The sequence below is a fragment of the Ambystoma mexicanum genome, chromosome 12 (assembly GCF_040938575.1).
Source record: "Ambystoma mexicanum isolate Mex_15411 chromosome 12, UKY_AmexF1_1, whole genome shotgun sequence".
Taxonomy (NCBI): domain Eukaryota; kingdom Metazoa; phylum Chordata; class Amphibia; order Caudata; family Ambystomatidae; genus Ambystoma; species Ambystoma mexicanum.
In genome coordinates this window covers 583,955,249-583,970,606 of record NC_090936.1, presented here as the reverse complement: position 1 = coordinate 583,970,606, position 15,358 = coordinate 583,955,249, and the positions used below count along the sequence as shown (strand labels likewise).

The 15,358-nt window shown below is 44.4% G+C and overlaps 1 protein-coding gene across 5 annotated transcripts in view; it reads right to left on the bottom strand.

Moving 5' to 3' along the window:
• Positions 1-12,850, bottom strand: part of KDM2A (lysine demethylase 2A) — a 1,348,567-nt gene extending 1,335,717 nt beyond the window's left edge. For 3 of the 5 annotated variants that reach the window (XM_069628941.1, XM_069628944.1, XM_069628945.1), the window contains exons 1-2: positions 12,722-12,848; positions 11,520-11,546 (exon numbers count right to left, since the gene is read on the bottom strand). The gene's annotated coding sequence lies outside the window, so the exon portion shown is untranslated. Of the gene's footprint in view, positions 1-11,519; positions 11,550-12,721 lie in introns of all 5 variants that reach the window. The other 2 variants (XM_069628942.1, XM_069628943.1) reach the window with 2 other exon arrangements.
• Positions 12,851-15,358: the final 2,508 nt, after the last annotated feature.

Here is a 15,358-nt window from a genome sequence, read left to right as displayed (position 1 = left end):
TCGACTGTGAACAATTTCAAGTTACAAGATACTAGTCTGGCATAACATCTCTCTGTCCCCTCAATTCTCATTTACCAAGAGACGATTTATTACTCAGCATTGGCATGTGTACTTTTGCTTTCTCCTTCAGCATCCCTTGACATGCATACCTGGCATAGGGAACTGGCCATTAGGGAGAATTCTAAGTCTGTGTGATGCTTTAAAGGATAGTTCCGGGACTTTTTTTTTTATTGTCCCTACGGTTCGGCCATGTGTTTTTAAGCATAAATCGGTAGATCGTAGAAAACTTTCCTATGGACCTTACCCGACTTTTCGTCCATTAACGCACTCGAAATCAGCCGCCATTTTCTGATAATCCTATCGTTTCCCCCCATCGACCTGGCTCACCTGCTTTTGCGGCACTAAATCAAATCCCCCGCCCCTGAGCCTGACATCAGCAGACGCGTACCGCCCATTTCCCAACGCCAAAGCATGTTTCGTGTCAACAATCGCTGCGCCTCAGCTAATGACGTGTCGCCATGGAAATGGCAGGACGCCTCTTTCCTCAATAAGTATAAACACACCGTTTCACAACACACAGCAGCAGATTTTCGATTCCATTACTCTCTCTGTGTTACTTTGAGTATTCTGTGACTCGTTTCTGTGCTCTGGTCAGCTACCTTCGCCGCTTCTAGGCCTTGTGAACACCTGTACCATCTCTGTAAATTATTTTACTTTCTTTACCACACAATGGCTACAATAATGCCGTATATGTACGGGCCCGAGTACACCGAGCAAGAACTACTGGAAAGGCAAGCACGCGAAAACGATGGGGATTCGGACGGCAGTTGGGAGGACCAGTCAACGGATGAAGAGCCTGGACCATGTCGCATGGACGGCGTCTCCACCTGGTGCACGTGCAATCGGTGCGAGCTAATGCCAACTGAGGAGGAGAACTGCTGCTGCCGTGAAAATTCCGGGTGCTTGGCCTACATTTCGGAAGGCGAGCCAAGTCCGCAATGCATCACCGAGCTGCCAGAGTTCAGGGAAGCCTGCCTCTCACGGACCGTGTTGAGGATGATGATGGTGCTTATGCACGAACTTCGCGTCACTGTTTGTCCGCGTAATCCGAGTAACGAGTAAGTATACTCTGGTTGTGATGTCAGTGATGCCACTACTATTTCATGGTCGTCTCCCACATATAAAATTACATCTACATATCATTCGAACGCATGTAAATTGGTTCCATATTGTGCATTTTCTAGATAGAATTGACTAGATTTTCTAGATAGGTTGACTAACTGCCTAGGCATCCAGGGTCTCCAGGGTGAACTGCACCCATATATTCTCCTGGGAGGGTGAGGTATTTATAAACTCACCCCCCTGCCTTCCATGTACTAGATCCTGCAGCCTGCCTCTTACATGCAGTTAGATGGCCTCTCCTTGGTGAGGCCCTGCGGCAAACGAGTCTTGTTTGCACGACCACCGCCCCAATCCACCCCCCCGCCCTATCAAAGGCAGTTCGCACCGGGGTACTTGTGCTGGCAAGTGGAGCTGTCAGGGAGCGATAAAGGCCAAGAGGTGCCAAAGACCATGCACACTTCAAAGTGGTCTATAGAGCATGGGTTGTTGTTCCCATGTCTACCTCCAGACCCCGTGTCTCCTGCCAAGTCTTTGCGGACAAGAGGGGTGATCGATACCGCATCTGCAGCAGGCACTTTAGCTCAGACATGTACTCCACATCATTGCTAATAAAGAAGAACACACCACGAGCGAGGCGAAAATTGCTCTCAACCGCTATTCCCACTCTATTCGTCCACATCCCTCCACTGGTGAGTCAAGTTTACGTATTTATCTCTCGGCCTTGCGGTAGTGTGTAGCATTAGCTAACAATAATTTCCCCATTTATGTATCCACTCAATATGAAGGCGGAAGATTCTCCATCCGTGTCGTTATTGCAGTCATCAGCCACTTCAAGCGCCTATCGGGTAATCTTACTTAGCTATTCTGCCACTGACTTGTTTTGGGCATGTAAATCAATAGTTTTAATTTATCGTGTGATTATTTTACCTAATGGTACACCCTTGTACTCGTCCTCTAGTCTTTGTTTTCAGTTATAATTATTGTTATCCAAAATAATGCAAGTACTGTCTTTCAGGGAGATGCTGAGGAGTCCAACGTATTGACGACAACCGTTGATGTCACTCAGATGCTCGAGGTACGTTTCCGGACAGTTCCATCGATGGAGATCATCAGATCTTGCATTCTTGTAACGTGATTGTTACACACAATGTTTCTTTCGTTTTTAGCCATTGATATGTCCTTCTGTCGTCGCCCTCCTATGTGTCTTCTTTTTTCAATATTGTGTTCATTACTAATGAAAGTTCTATGTTTCAGGGAGTCGATGGAGCATTAGTCCAAGAAGAAGGGGGAGCATGCAGTTACGGGTCGGCGCAACAGCTTGCAGAAGTGTGCACCGCAGTTACATCGTCCCTTGATGTTCTTATGCATTTCGAGGTATGGATACTGACAGTTCGATCAAGCGAAATCATATGACGTGATTACATCCGCTATACTTCCTTCTTTATTAACGCAAGTACTATGTTTCAGGGAGATGACGGAGCTTCTTCTACAGGAACATCACCCCTAGTAGTTGATGCAGATCTCTGGGTGGTGACACTTCCAACGATCGAGCAAATCGAATCATATTTACATATCCATTATTTATTTTAGACAACTGATCATTTGTGCAGGTCTATTTAGATGAGCCGTTGACGCCTTCACAAAGTTTATGTTCTTTTTAACAAAACAGAAAACCATACTAATGCAATTACTGTGTTTCAGGGAGTTACTGAAGCATCATCTTCAATAATATCATCAATGGAAGTCTATGAGGAGCCCGAGGTATGGATCTTGACAGTTCCATCTAACGAGATCAACAATGCGTGAATAATTGTCGTTTGAATGTTCTACACAAAGCGTTCATTCGTGTTTTGCTATTGAGATGTAGTGGGTATTGGTCCCCAAGTACATTTTGTGTTTTCAATATTATTATACATACTAATGAAAGTTCTATGTTTCAGGGAGTCGATGGAGCTTATCATGAAAATATAGTCGTTGCAGCGCAAGAGGAAGTGGAGACATGCACACACGAGTCGGAGCAACAGCGTCCTGATGTTGAAGTTCGAGGCAAGAAAGTTTCAAAGAAAAGAAAGCAAAAGAAAGTTAGTGTCCTGGTCACTATATTACGTTGTTTTTCACTGTTAATAGTTCAATACTGTTAAGTTATGTTTAAACTGCACATCCCTTTTCCAATCTGTCCTCTAGTTGCGAGTGGGTGTACGAACTAGATCTACACAGTTAGTGAAGCGAACGAGAGATGTTGCTTGTCAAACCTTTTGGCAGGGACTTGAGACTGGAGATGCATCGTGCCAATGGGAAGAATATGAAGTGATTGACAACGGAGCTATACCACCACCAGCCATTGATAGTGAATGTCCTCCTGGTAGTTCGGATGCAGTCGGAGATCAATTTACAGAATCCACACCCGCAAAAACTAAGACCGCGAGAAAGTTGAAGAAATTGTTTTATTCACCCATTGCCGGAGAAGGAACAGATGTTGCAATGGAAGAGAATGAAGTGGACGACAATGAAACACCATCAATATCACTGAACATAGCGGAAGACGATATCAGAGATTCTACCTTTCATGTGAGTGACATGTCCTCAACGTTACAGGCCGAACCAGCTGGGGTGCAGAGTGACAGTATAAGGAAAGAGGCCAAATTCATTGTATTCGATAGTTGTTTGATTGATATTATTATTCGGATGAAATGTGGGCATTCGGTTGGTGGGGAGCCATTGATTAATGACACTCGTGCAATTCGAGGCACTAACCTTAAAATACATGCCACCAGTGGCGGCTGCTTACTTAGGGCGGGGGGGCGCCGCCCCCCCTCCCCACCACAGAAAGAAGAAGAGACAACTCTTTTTGCTGTGCTGGAATTAATTTAATCAATTTTTGCAGAGCGGCAGATTATTTATTTATTAATCTGCCGCTATGTCTGCAGTATGCTGGGCTGCCAGGCCTGCTCCTGCCCAACCTAGAGCAGCGGGGCGCGTCCGGATCTACGTAGACTACGTCCATATTCTACCATGTAGAGTGCGTGGAGCTCTGAGCTCCACGCACTTTACGTATCCCATTCCCACATTTGGGAGGCTGTCGGGGCGGTGGAATGGTGGCCCCTCACTGTCGGTATTCTGCGCAAACAGCGCAGCAGTAGAGGAAACCTGACTCCTGTGCTAGCATTGCAGGCCATGCAGGACCATAGCAACAGGTTGTGTTGGATTGTCATTGGCTGTCTACCAGCCAATGACAATCCGTGTGGGTGGAGTCGGGTGACGGTCATGGGCACACAGTGTGCCTCACCTTCTTCTCGTTCTTTCCATCTGATCCTAGTTGCTTGCTGGTGTGGTGGTGGAGGACTCGTCGTCGCAGTGACCCAGGCCCAGAACCAGGCCCATCCACGGACAGACGTGTGCTGCTGCAGCCCCAGGTAAGTGAGCATATAAATTGTGTTTGTGTTGGCTTCTTAGTTAAGTGAACTCTTAGTCTTCCATGCCGCATTGGCGAAGAAGACTAAGAGTTTCCTTAACCTTAACTAAAACTGAGATGTAGGCTGAGTGTCCCGCAGCCGCCATTAGGTTTCAGTTAAGGAAACTATTAGTCTTCTAAGAAGACAGTTTCCTTAACTAAAACTTAATGGCGGCCGCGGGACACTTGGCCTACCTCTACCTGACTCTCAGTGAGAGATGTATGCTGTGTCCTCCCGAGTAAAAGACACCTATCATGTTGTCGAGGCCTTGAATGTCTTTTAGCGGCTCAGCGGCTGGCCTGGGTCTCTTCCGTGTGCTATACACTGTCATCGAAGTGACCCAGGTAGCAGTAGCAGTGGTATGTCTAATTATAACTATTTAATTTCTGACTGGAGTCTTTTATGGCCTCAAAGCGGGGATTTAAAAAAGCTCCATGTGAGTGTCTGAGTTGAAAGGGTGCGGCTGTGAGGATCCTGCTTTGCTATTTAACATGAGAGACTTTTCCAGTATAACGTGCGCAGCTTTTGGCAAAGCAGTGCATGCGGTTACCATCAGGCGTCCTTCTGGAGATAGGGAATAGTACAAAGGGCTGGAATATTTTTGGAAATGGTAAGTTTTCAGGGAGGCGGATTGGGTATGGAGGAATATATCAGTCACTGAAAGCTGCTGGTGTGAGTTTGTGCGAAATGGGAAGGTAGCGGGTTGAAAGTGCATTTGTTCGCTAATGCACTTGGTGAACCCTGACGAATTAAATTGGGGGTAGGTAAAATGAGTATTACACAGTCTTATATTTGAAGAGCAGGTCTTAAAAGGGGCGCCCGCGGGACCTTAAGTGGCGTGCTTACGAAAACTGCCCTGTGTTTCCATGGCATGGTGCATGTAGAATGTTGAGGGATTTGAATGACCAGCAATGCCGGACACATAGGCAGGGTGGTCCTTCCCGAATCCCGCCAAGCAACTCCCGTCGCACCTTTCACGTCGCTGCTGCAGCTATGCGTAAGTGATGCAACCCTGCACTGCCACTGAAGCCCCTAAGAAGTGCACAAAACGCTATCTAATCTGCCCCAGATCCTACATCATCATTGATAATAATAATAATGATGTACCATCTACATAATAGCCAGTATAATTTAATAGAGTTTAGTGTAATAGCCCTACCCGACAGAGGGAAACTTTTGGGAACATATGTTTTTTGCTTATTTGAACTATATCTAATAAGTTCTTGGCAGACATAGCTTGTGGTGTCTGTTGTGCTCGACAGAACGGTCAGAGCCCCTGTTAACTTGAATTTTATTTAGATGAGTTATTCTTCTGTTCTCCATATGCTGTTTTATGATCTTTTGTAGAGGATGTAGTTTGTGAAGGGTTTGCTTACCCCTCCTCCCCTGTCAGCCCCTCTTTCTCACGGCGGGATGAACCCAGATTTTGTTGATGCAGACAAATGGGGGTTCACGGTGTCCTGGGTTAGGGTCGGGACTGGGAGGCGATTGCTCACATCGATTCATTGGAAGACCAGAAATGCAACGCAAGTTTGAGGTTTATTTTTTGATGAAATGGTGTCTTGGTTAGGAAAATGCATTCTATCAACACTTTTGCTCATTTTAAGAAAAATGTGAATCAAATTGCAAAAGTGTTTGTTAAAGCAAAAGCACACTTTTAAGCAGATATATCTGTTTCCAACACATCTTTGAATTATTTAAGTGCTTTTGTTGAGTGCAGCTGCGCCCACCTTATGGGATATTTCAGAGCCAGGTGAAAGAGAACGGGGGTACAAAGGGCTAGGAGGTACAGTACGTGGGTACAGAGAAGGGGGTGTGGGGGCTAGGAGTGGAAGAGGCCTGAAAGGTAGAGGACAGGGGTTATAGAAAAGGGGAGGGCTAGGAATGTAATAGGCCTGAGAAATAGAAGACCGGGGCCACAGAGAACAGGAGGAGTAGGAGGAGTAGAAGTGGCCTTAGAAGTGAGAGGATGAATGCATATGAATGCCAGTAACAGCATGACAAAATGATATTTTTCCATCATTACTGACTATATAATGATGAATTTCTTTATGCATACATCATAGTACCAGTGATTCTTAATACAAGCTGCTGTAAAATACACCATCACACTTGCACACGTAATAATAATGTACCACCATTAGTAGGTAAAACCTAATGCATTTTATGTCATTTTTCGGTGGGTTTTGGACAGTAAATGGCACATTTTGGAGGCCATTTTTCAAAATGTTTTGCGGGGAGAACCCTCCCACACCCTCCTTGGGTGGTGCGGGCTTGCGCGCTGCTTGCACTCGCTCCCAAATTCCACCTGGGAACTTTACGCCCCACCAGCTTTAAAACTCACCAGCCGCCACTGCATGCCACCTGTACAAAATATCATCCTTTCTCATGGTCTGCACAACCCATGCTGGGGCAACTGCCAGCAGGCAATCTACTTTGTGCAGCGGCTGCACTTTTTAGTGGTTCAAGTTTTAAAAAGTTAGAGTCTTTCTTTCAGTTTGTGGGAATCCATTTCATTGCGAAAACTCAGTTCTACAAATACCAAACCGATTATCTATTTCCAGCCATTAGCAAAGCTTGGAGAATGGAAAAAATGTCTATTGATAGTACATTCGCGGGCAAACGGTTCAGGCTAGCCGGTGATGGACAGTGCGACAGCCCAGGATTTTCAGCCAAGTACTGCACCTACCACTTTCAGGACATGGAAAGTAAGAAAATTGTGAGTTCGGTGGTCGTGCAGGTGTCACAAAGTACATCCTCAGTGGCCATGGAGAAAGTTGGCTTTGTAGCATCATTGCAAGAACTACAATCGCGGGGAATGGTGATCGACCTGATGGCCACGGACAGACACGTTTCAATTGCCAAGACAATGAGAGAAGAGTACAAAAATATAAATCACCAATTTGACGTTTGGCATCTTGCAAAAACAATCAATAAAAAAATGTCGGCTGCAGGTAAAAAAAAAGATATGCAAGGTATTTCACAGTGGTCCAAGTCAATCAGCAACCATCTTTGGTGGAGCTCAAAAACATGTGGAGGGTCGTTGGAAATTCTACTGGAAAAATGGCGGTCAGTAATGCTGCACTGTAGCAACGTTCACCGCTGGACCACAAACCAACATTTCCACAATTGTGAACATGGCCATTTGTCCAGAGAGGAGGCACGGAAGAAGAAGTGGTTGATTCCTTCATCACCCACTCACAAAGCCATTGAAAAGATTGTATTTGATAAAACTATAACAAGAGATTTGAGGGGACTCACGGAATTCTGCCACACAGGAGATTTGGAGGTGTTCCACAATATGTGCCTAAAGTACAGGCCAAAACGATTGCATTTTGGCATGGAGGGCATGATAAATCGGACTCTTCTAGCGGTCTTGGCACATAACCATAATGTTGGCCGTCAACAAAGTAGGACGACCGGAACTTTAGGGACGCTTCGCTACAATAAGGCCTTCACTAAAAGAAGTAAACAATGGGTTATCAAACCAGTGTTTGAGGATATGCAATATGACTTTATTGAGAGACTTATTGTTGATGTCCTAGATAGGCACATACATGGAGTTGTGAACGAACCTGTGCAGGGGACAACTGCATTGCCACCCAACATTGCCTCTGTTCCATGTCCACCCAAAGAAGAGCTCATTGAGAAATACACATCACGGTTTAAATGATTGTAATTTGATTGTCTGTTCTCTCGAGTCTCCTCATGTCGCAGGCCCATTGAATATGTGTAGCTATGTATTGTGTAAATAAAAGTGATTGCTCTGTGAGTCCTGTGAGATGGCCTTACACTGAATGTAGCTAACTAGGAATGTGTGCTCGTTCAAAGTGAAGGTCAGCTGATTTGATTTTTTCTCGGGTGCCGGAATGGCCCACTACTCAGTATAAGGTTCTATTGTTATTTGACCTTGACAGGCCGGGACCATCCCAAAAGACTTCTTTTTGGGGGTGTGGGGCAATAACGTAAGAAACGATAATGAATATAATTTCAGAAACGAAAGCCATTTAATGTTCGTTCATTAGAAGAAATAACGTCGGCATAGAAGGAGTGGTATTTCGGGGCTGCCCTAAGCACAGACACAATGGAAAATGCAAATATAATGTAAGTAACTCTTTAGATGAGTTTATACCGCAATTTAATTACTATACAGTAGCTTTAAAGACGGGTTAAGTTGTACTTGTTTGTTCTATGTGGCATATTGTTTTGTACCGCGCACTATCTTGAGCAGAACCATCTGCTTTTACAGAAGCACCTAAAAACCTTCCTCTTTGCTTCTGCTTTCTCTCTCCCTCTCCCCTGCTACAACTGGTCCACTGTCTGCGACCTCGGTCCTGGGCCCTTCCACTCTCCACCTGCACTGGGGGACTGTCTCAGTATCCTACAGCCCCCCCTTGACGTATAATACCCAGTTGCACTGTCCTAGCTATGAAATAATTTCCCGACCTAATATATAAAATGAATAATTTTAATAAAGATCTGATGGTGAGACTAATTTCATTTTTTATGTTTTTAAAACAGGTACATCCTTCATTATTGTATGTGTCACGAGTACCAGACACCGGCGGATGGCTTTTTCAACCGCCAGTTGCTTCTCCGCGTGAACAACTTTACCACCCTGACCATTTTATGGGACAATCGCCAAGTACAAGTATGCCCTTACGCGGTACTAACGGCTAGATGCAACATACAGACCGTTGTGGTGGCCTAGTGCCTCGTTGTTGGAACAGCCATGCGATTATCAGTGCGACCGAAGAGCTTATTTTATCGTAAACCAACACCCTGTGTACTGCACACGAACATCGCTTGCCTCAAGACGAACTATTTTGGACCGAGAGCAAAGAAAAATGCAAATCGCTGAATATTCTCTAAACATTTGATGTCCAATAAATGTACTCTGCCAAATGTACAATCTTGCCGTTTGCTTTTAAACCACAGTTTCATATTCCGAATTGTGGCGCTGTATTGTGAGATGATCTAAGACCCTGTGTACAGCAAAGGAACATCGCGTGCCTCAAAACGAACTTTTTGGAACGTGAGCAAATAAAAATGAAAATCGCTTAATATTCTCTAAACATTTGATGTCAAATAAATGTACTTTACCAAATTTACAATCTTGCGGTTTGATTTAAAAGTACAGTTTCATATTCCCAATTGTGGCGCGCTGTGTTGTGAGCTGATCTGTGTTGATTTCCGGGTTCTGTGTGGAGTCGCGTAGAAGACGCCTGGGCGCGTTTGCCTACGAAGCACAGTCATGGATAGAGGCGGGGAATATGAATGTTTTGATAAAGTCTGTTTCAGGGGCGGGGGATTTGATTTAGTGGCGCAAAAGCAGGTGAGCCAGGTCGATGGGGGGAAATGATAGGATTATCAGAAAATGGCGGCTGATTTCGAGTGCGTTAATGGACGAAAAGTCGGCTAAGGTCCATAGGAAAGTTTTCTACGATCTACCGATTTATGCTTAAACACACATGGCCGAACCGTAGGGACAATAAAAAAAAAGTCCCGGAACTATCCTTTAAACACAAAATTAAAAGTGTCTTTGAAATGTCCAAGTACGTTTTTGACAATGTATTGTCTCAAACCTCGTTTAAGTGTTAAGGCAGGCATATTTGCACTACGAGCAAACAGACTAAATAGAAAATAAGATAGTTCAGTGGACAAACGCACCAACTGGCTAGTATGGTGTGCTGGTCGGTGTCGGAATTAGTTGGTGCTTGCAGCTTCTATTGAGTAGGTAGAGAAAAGTGGTCAGACCCTAGTGTCCCGTGTGATACGGGAGGGGTAACCACTGGTCTAAGTTATACCATACAATTAGTAATGTATAATTTTCTATTCTTCAAAGGTTATAATGGTGGTCAAAGAGTCACCCAACAAGTTATGTAAAGTGTTCCTGGCTGAAGGAGTGAACCTGGAAGCTAAAATGTCCCATACACACATTTGCACAGGTTCACTCCATTTCCACTCTGAGGATGGGCTAATCTAATTCGAATAGATACTACTTTCAACACAAAGTAAATCTCTGAGCGACTATGCGTATAATGAAACGTACTCTTATAAAACAAACATGAGGCCCCTAAACCTCTGTATGTTGCTCACTATTCGTCCTTAATGCATATTCAGAAGTAAACACGTGTGCAAGACTCAGAATGCCTACAACTCCTGAGTGTGCAATCACCACAAACATCACTACGACGCGCACAACACAAACTATCTGCAGGGGAAAATGAGTCCTAAGACACCAAGCGAGCAGACACCACACATATTGCATAATAAGGACATTAATAAATGTAAAGATTTGCAACCGGCTACGGGAAGCTATGAATTGCGTGTGCACTCATCACAAATATACCGTAATTAAAACATTCGTAATAAACATCAGTGCAAGCCTGAATGGATAAAGCTCTCACGTGTGCCCATTTAAGACATCAATAAACAAAGAAAACTATAGGTTTTGGGGGACCTTCAGCTTTGACATAACCGTTGTAAACATTCGTCCATCTAGGACATTAAAAAGAGACGGGGCCAAACTAAACCATAGGTTCCGATGTTGCGTGCGCCACCAACATTCATAATAGAGGAGATTAATAATAAAAAGAAAACATTCCTAACATACGGTTCTCAATAGTGCACTCGACATAAACATTCGTACGACAATCTTCCACTGCAGCCTGACACCCAAACTTTAAAAGGGTAACATTTCCTTACACAATACGTACATTGTAGAGTAACGGTTGCAGTTTATTCGTCAATAGAACAATAACAAAGTAAAATGGTCAGTGCACACACAGATCGGTGAAGCAAGCATGGAGCAGCCCCGCTCCTAAATCCACATTATTACAAGTGACAAGGATTCCACGCATTCCACCCTCACGGCACCTGAAACCAAATACTAAAAAGTGTACAGCACAATGACCAAAACGTAAGATTTAATTAAGTACTCACCTGATGCTCATTTGTGGGAGTCCAGACCTGCTGGGCGGTCCGTAAGAAAAAAAATGTTAATCCACTTCGTCCATCCAAGAAACCGATGATATAAAAGATGCAAACGGAGCTGATAAAAATACATATTTCATAGAAAAGAAATCGAAAAACAGTCTAGATTGGCGGAAGCTAAGGTGCCGTATAATTGCCCCCTCGATAGGACAGCATGAACACAGGATATATATATACATTCTTACATGTCATTGCTTAAGCGGGTAATAATTATTGAAAATGGAGCATAGATACGTAACATCTGTCCTTAACTCATCGAAAAGTAAAATGGCCAAAAAAATGGGACAGAATAAACCAATTTTAAAGTAACCGGGATGTTATGTGTCCGAACTTTACTAGAACGTCCTTTATGCGTTTTAGAGTCTCCTACAAACCCGTCGCTCCGATCACTTCTGTACAGCTCACGCCGAAGTGAGAGGGAATGGCAGGAATGACATCTTGGTTGGGGACAGGCCTGGTCAACTCTTACACACACCGGCCATAGGCGTAACAGATCCATATATATCCGCACAACCGGAGCTATATGCCACCGGGCTCGGGTAGATTTACATTTACAACCATTAAGGGAGGTGGGGGCGGGAGGGAATCACCTTTCCAGTTACTGTGTATGGGTTACTGCGCCCTGACACATCTGGAAGGGGATATTTATTTCGTCCTAGGTTAACTGATGTAAAACAATTTAACTCTAAGTTGTCGGTGGGTTTTGCCCAATTATAATTTCCCCACATCTAGGCAACCTTTTTTAAAGTTTCCTAGAGGACTCTTTATTGCCTCGTTTAGGATGCTTTATGTACTAATGGGTTCACTCCCTTTAAGGGACCATGTATTTCCTATACATGAGTTTACTCGGATGGAACTCTTTATTTCTTCAACGTTTATTGCTCCAAGAGGTAAACACTCATTACTTATTCGTCGTTGCAGTGGGAGGACAATTTGTTCCCTGCGTAGGAGTTCACTCTTACGCGGGCACTCTTTATTTCCTTGTCAGAAGTTAAGCTGCTCTGAAGGACTCCAGGCAGCTAGGCGACACCGCCATTTTGAGAACTGGGAAAAATCGCCGCCGCGCGCGCGCGCGTTATGGAAACGGGAGGGGGACGCTCACTAGCTAGAGCGGCGCGAGACGAGACAGGGTGGCGCGAGACCATCCTCACCCTCTGTTATGCTTTTCCCGCCAACGGACCAAGTGAGAAACAGATCAAGTGCTCCCTCCCTATCTCCTGTGCGCAAAGAGCGCCCACCTTCCAAAAGTCCAACTTGCGCTCCAAACCTCGCTTTCGAACATTCCCCACCCCTATTGGTTACTGAGTTTCATCCATGCAGTTTTCGTCAATTACGGCGCCGGCGCAGCACACGATTGGTCGACGGAAGATGTCTCAGAACGTATTTCGCCAAAACCGATTGGTTAGCATTCTTAATCTATGAACCGTAAAGCAATGTCTGTCGTTTGTTTTTATTAGTATAGCTCGGGAGAGCCGCACCCCTTGCATGATGTAAATGGAGGAAGGGCACGTATCGTGGATCCCATTGGCAGAGGAACATATACGTCAGCTACCATTTAGGTACTTACGATAGTCTAAAACCGGTTCCCTCTGATGGCCGTGTTTAAAATTTTCTATTTGAATCAGCGTACTGAGGCGAAGAAAACATCATGAGTTGTAGGTTCTATCAAATGTCGTTCTGACGGAAAACAACTTGTCTGTACAAAAACATGTAATTGAATCAAACAGCTTACTCTACATGCCAAAGTTCACCTGGGAGGGAGCTTTCGTCAGAGAAATAGGGAGAAGTTAATTTTCCCATAGGAATGATTGGGGTTAGAATTATTTTTGGCGGGAGAAAGTGCATACTTGCCAACCCTACTGATTTAGGCGGTAGGACTGCTTAAAACGATTTCAGTGACAGATCCTACTGCTTTTTACAGAGGCAGGTAATGTATGTGACTCTAAGGCAGTCTGCTTGAGACTGCCCCAGGACAAAGCATGCAACATAGTGTGTCTATGGGGTGGGCAGCTAAGTGATTGAGTGATGGGTTCAGACCAATCCAGTAACCTGACCACCGTGCACTCTGGCCAGGACAGGCCTTAGGTGAACCACCATTGAAGGCAAGTGGCAGAGCGTACCACTAACACACAGCATCTGCCTATCACCCTGAGGGGAGTATCAGTCTCATGTCATTCATGTTCAATGTACGCTGCAGGAATAAAATATGTACTGCCTGGGCTGCTGCTGCAGAGCAGTGACAAACGTTGCCTACCAGCTCTGTGTGATTACCTTCTGTGAAGTTAGGAAATTGAATTAGGTGTTAACTTACCATTACATTTGAACATTCCATGTTGTGCTGCTTGATGGGTTGTGTATTTTAGAATGGTACAGTGGTGCTAACAATGAATGTTTTTAATTCATGTGATGTAATTATGCGAAGTATTATTTTAGAAACTTGAAAAATCCTACATCTTTTTGGTCACAGAATGTTGGCAAGTATGAAAGTGAAATAAAGCAATGTTTTTCTTAGAAAAATCGGGAGCGTTGGCATGTATGAATCTAATAGGTACTGTCATCTCAGATGGCGACTTTTTGCATTGGCTCCAGTAGAGGGCCCCTTGTGCATTGTTTCCTGCACTGGTCAAATGTGCAGAATCTGAATAGCTTCACCCACCTCATCAAAAGCACAACTAGCGCTGTGAACCCACCACTTGCAGACAATGCATTAAAAACAAGCAGTTTACTTTCTTTAAAAAAAACGTTTTTAATGGTATTTAATAGTGTAGATATGTGTATTTGCCACAGTAAAGGTGACAGTTCTTTAGTTGACTGTGTGTAGGATCTGTTTGGAAGTAACTCACACAGGCGTAGTAATGAGTGCAAGCCATTATTATTTATTTGAATTCCTAGCTAAGTAAACTATCATGTGCAGACTTGCACACTTTTGCAGAGAGCTCAGTGTGAAACTCCTGCTTCCTTGCTCTCCAGCTCTGTTGTATAACAAGGAGGATTCAGCCTGCTAGATTTGACAACTTTATTAGTTGTGTTAACAAACATGCAGTAAACAATGAAATTGAGTCCACTCAATGTTCATAGGCTGGGGTGGGAAGTAATATAGGACTGAGGTGTCCTGCGCTGCTACGATTGGCTGTGGCAGTCTTTGTTCCCTTGTTAGGAGGAGCGTGACCTGCTCTGGTGTGTTGTTGCATTCAGAATGTTCGTTTGCGCGGCGGCTGTCGCATAGTCACGTGGGAAGTCTTGCAAGACTACGTTATGCCGTGTCTCGCAAGCTCCCTACACACCTCCCTTTGGTAACAACACAAAGTTTATTCCATAACAAAGTCATCATACTTCACTGGTCTTCTGTGCTCTCTTCTCGGGCAATCTTCCTCCATACCACCAGCGTCCCGGGATTGATTCACTTCTTGGGACGTTTCTGGCACCTCTCTTTCTATCTCTCTCCGTGACTTCCCTCACTGAGGTTTCTAGTTCTCGCACTCTCGTGGCATCTCCATCAGGGCTTTTGCAAGGGGTGAATTCCTCTTGTGTTCTCTCCGTTGATGATAATTTCGACCATTCAAGCGCAATGTGCGGACCAGCATCAATCCCTTTACTTTGCTTTGGTGGATTTCCGCGCAGCGTTTGATTCTGTTTCCAGATAACTTCTAAGTGCTAAACTTGAGAAAGCAAATTGTCCTTCATCTCTTCTCACTCTGATTATTCTGTTTCACATGGACACTTCCATTCAAGTTCGGTTATCACTGGATGGTATTCTATCGAATCCGATACCTACTTTTAGAGGGCTG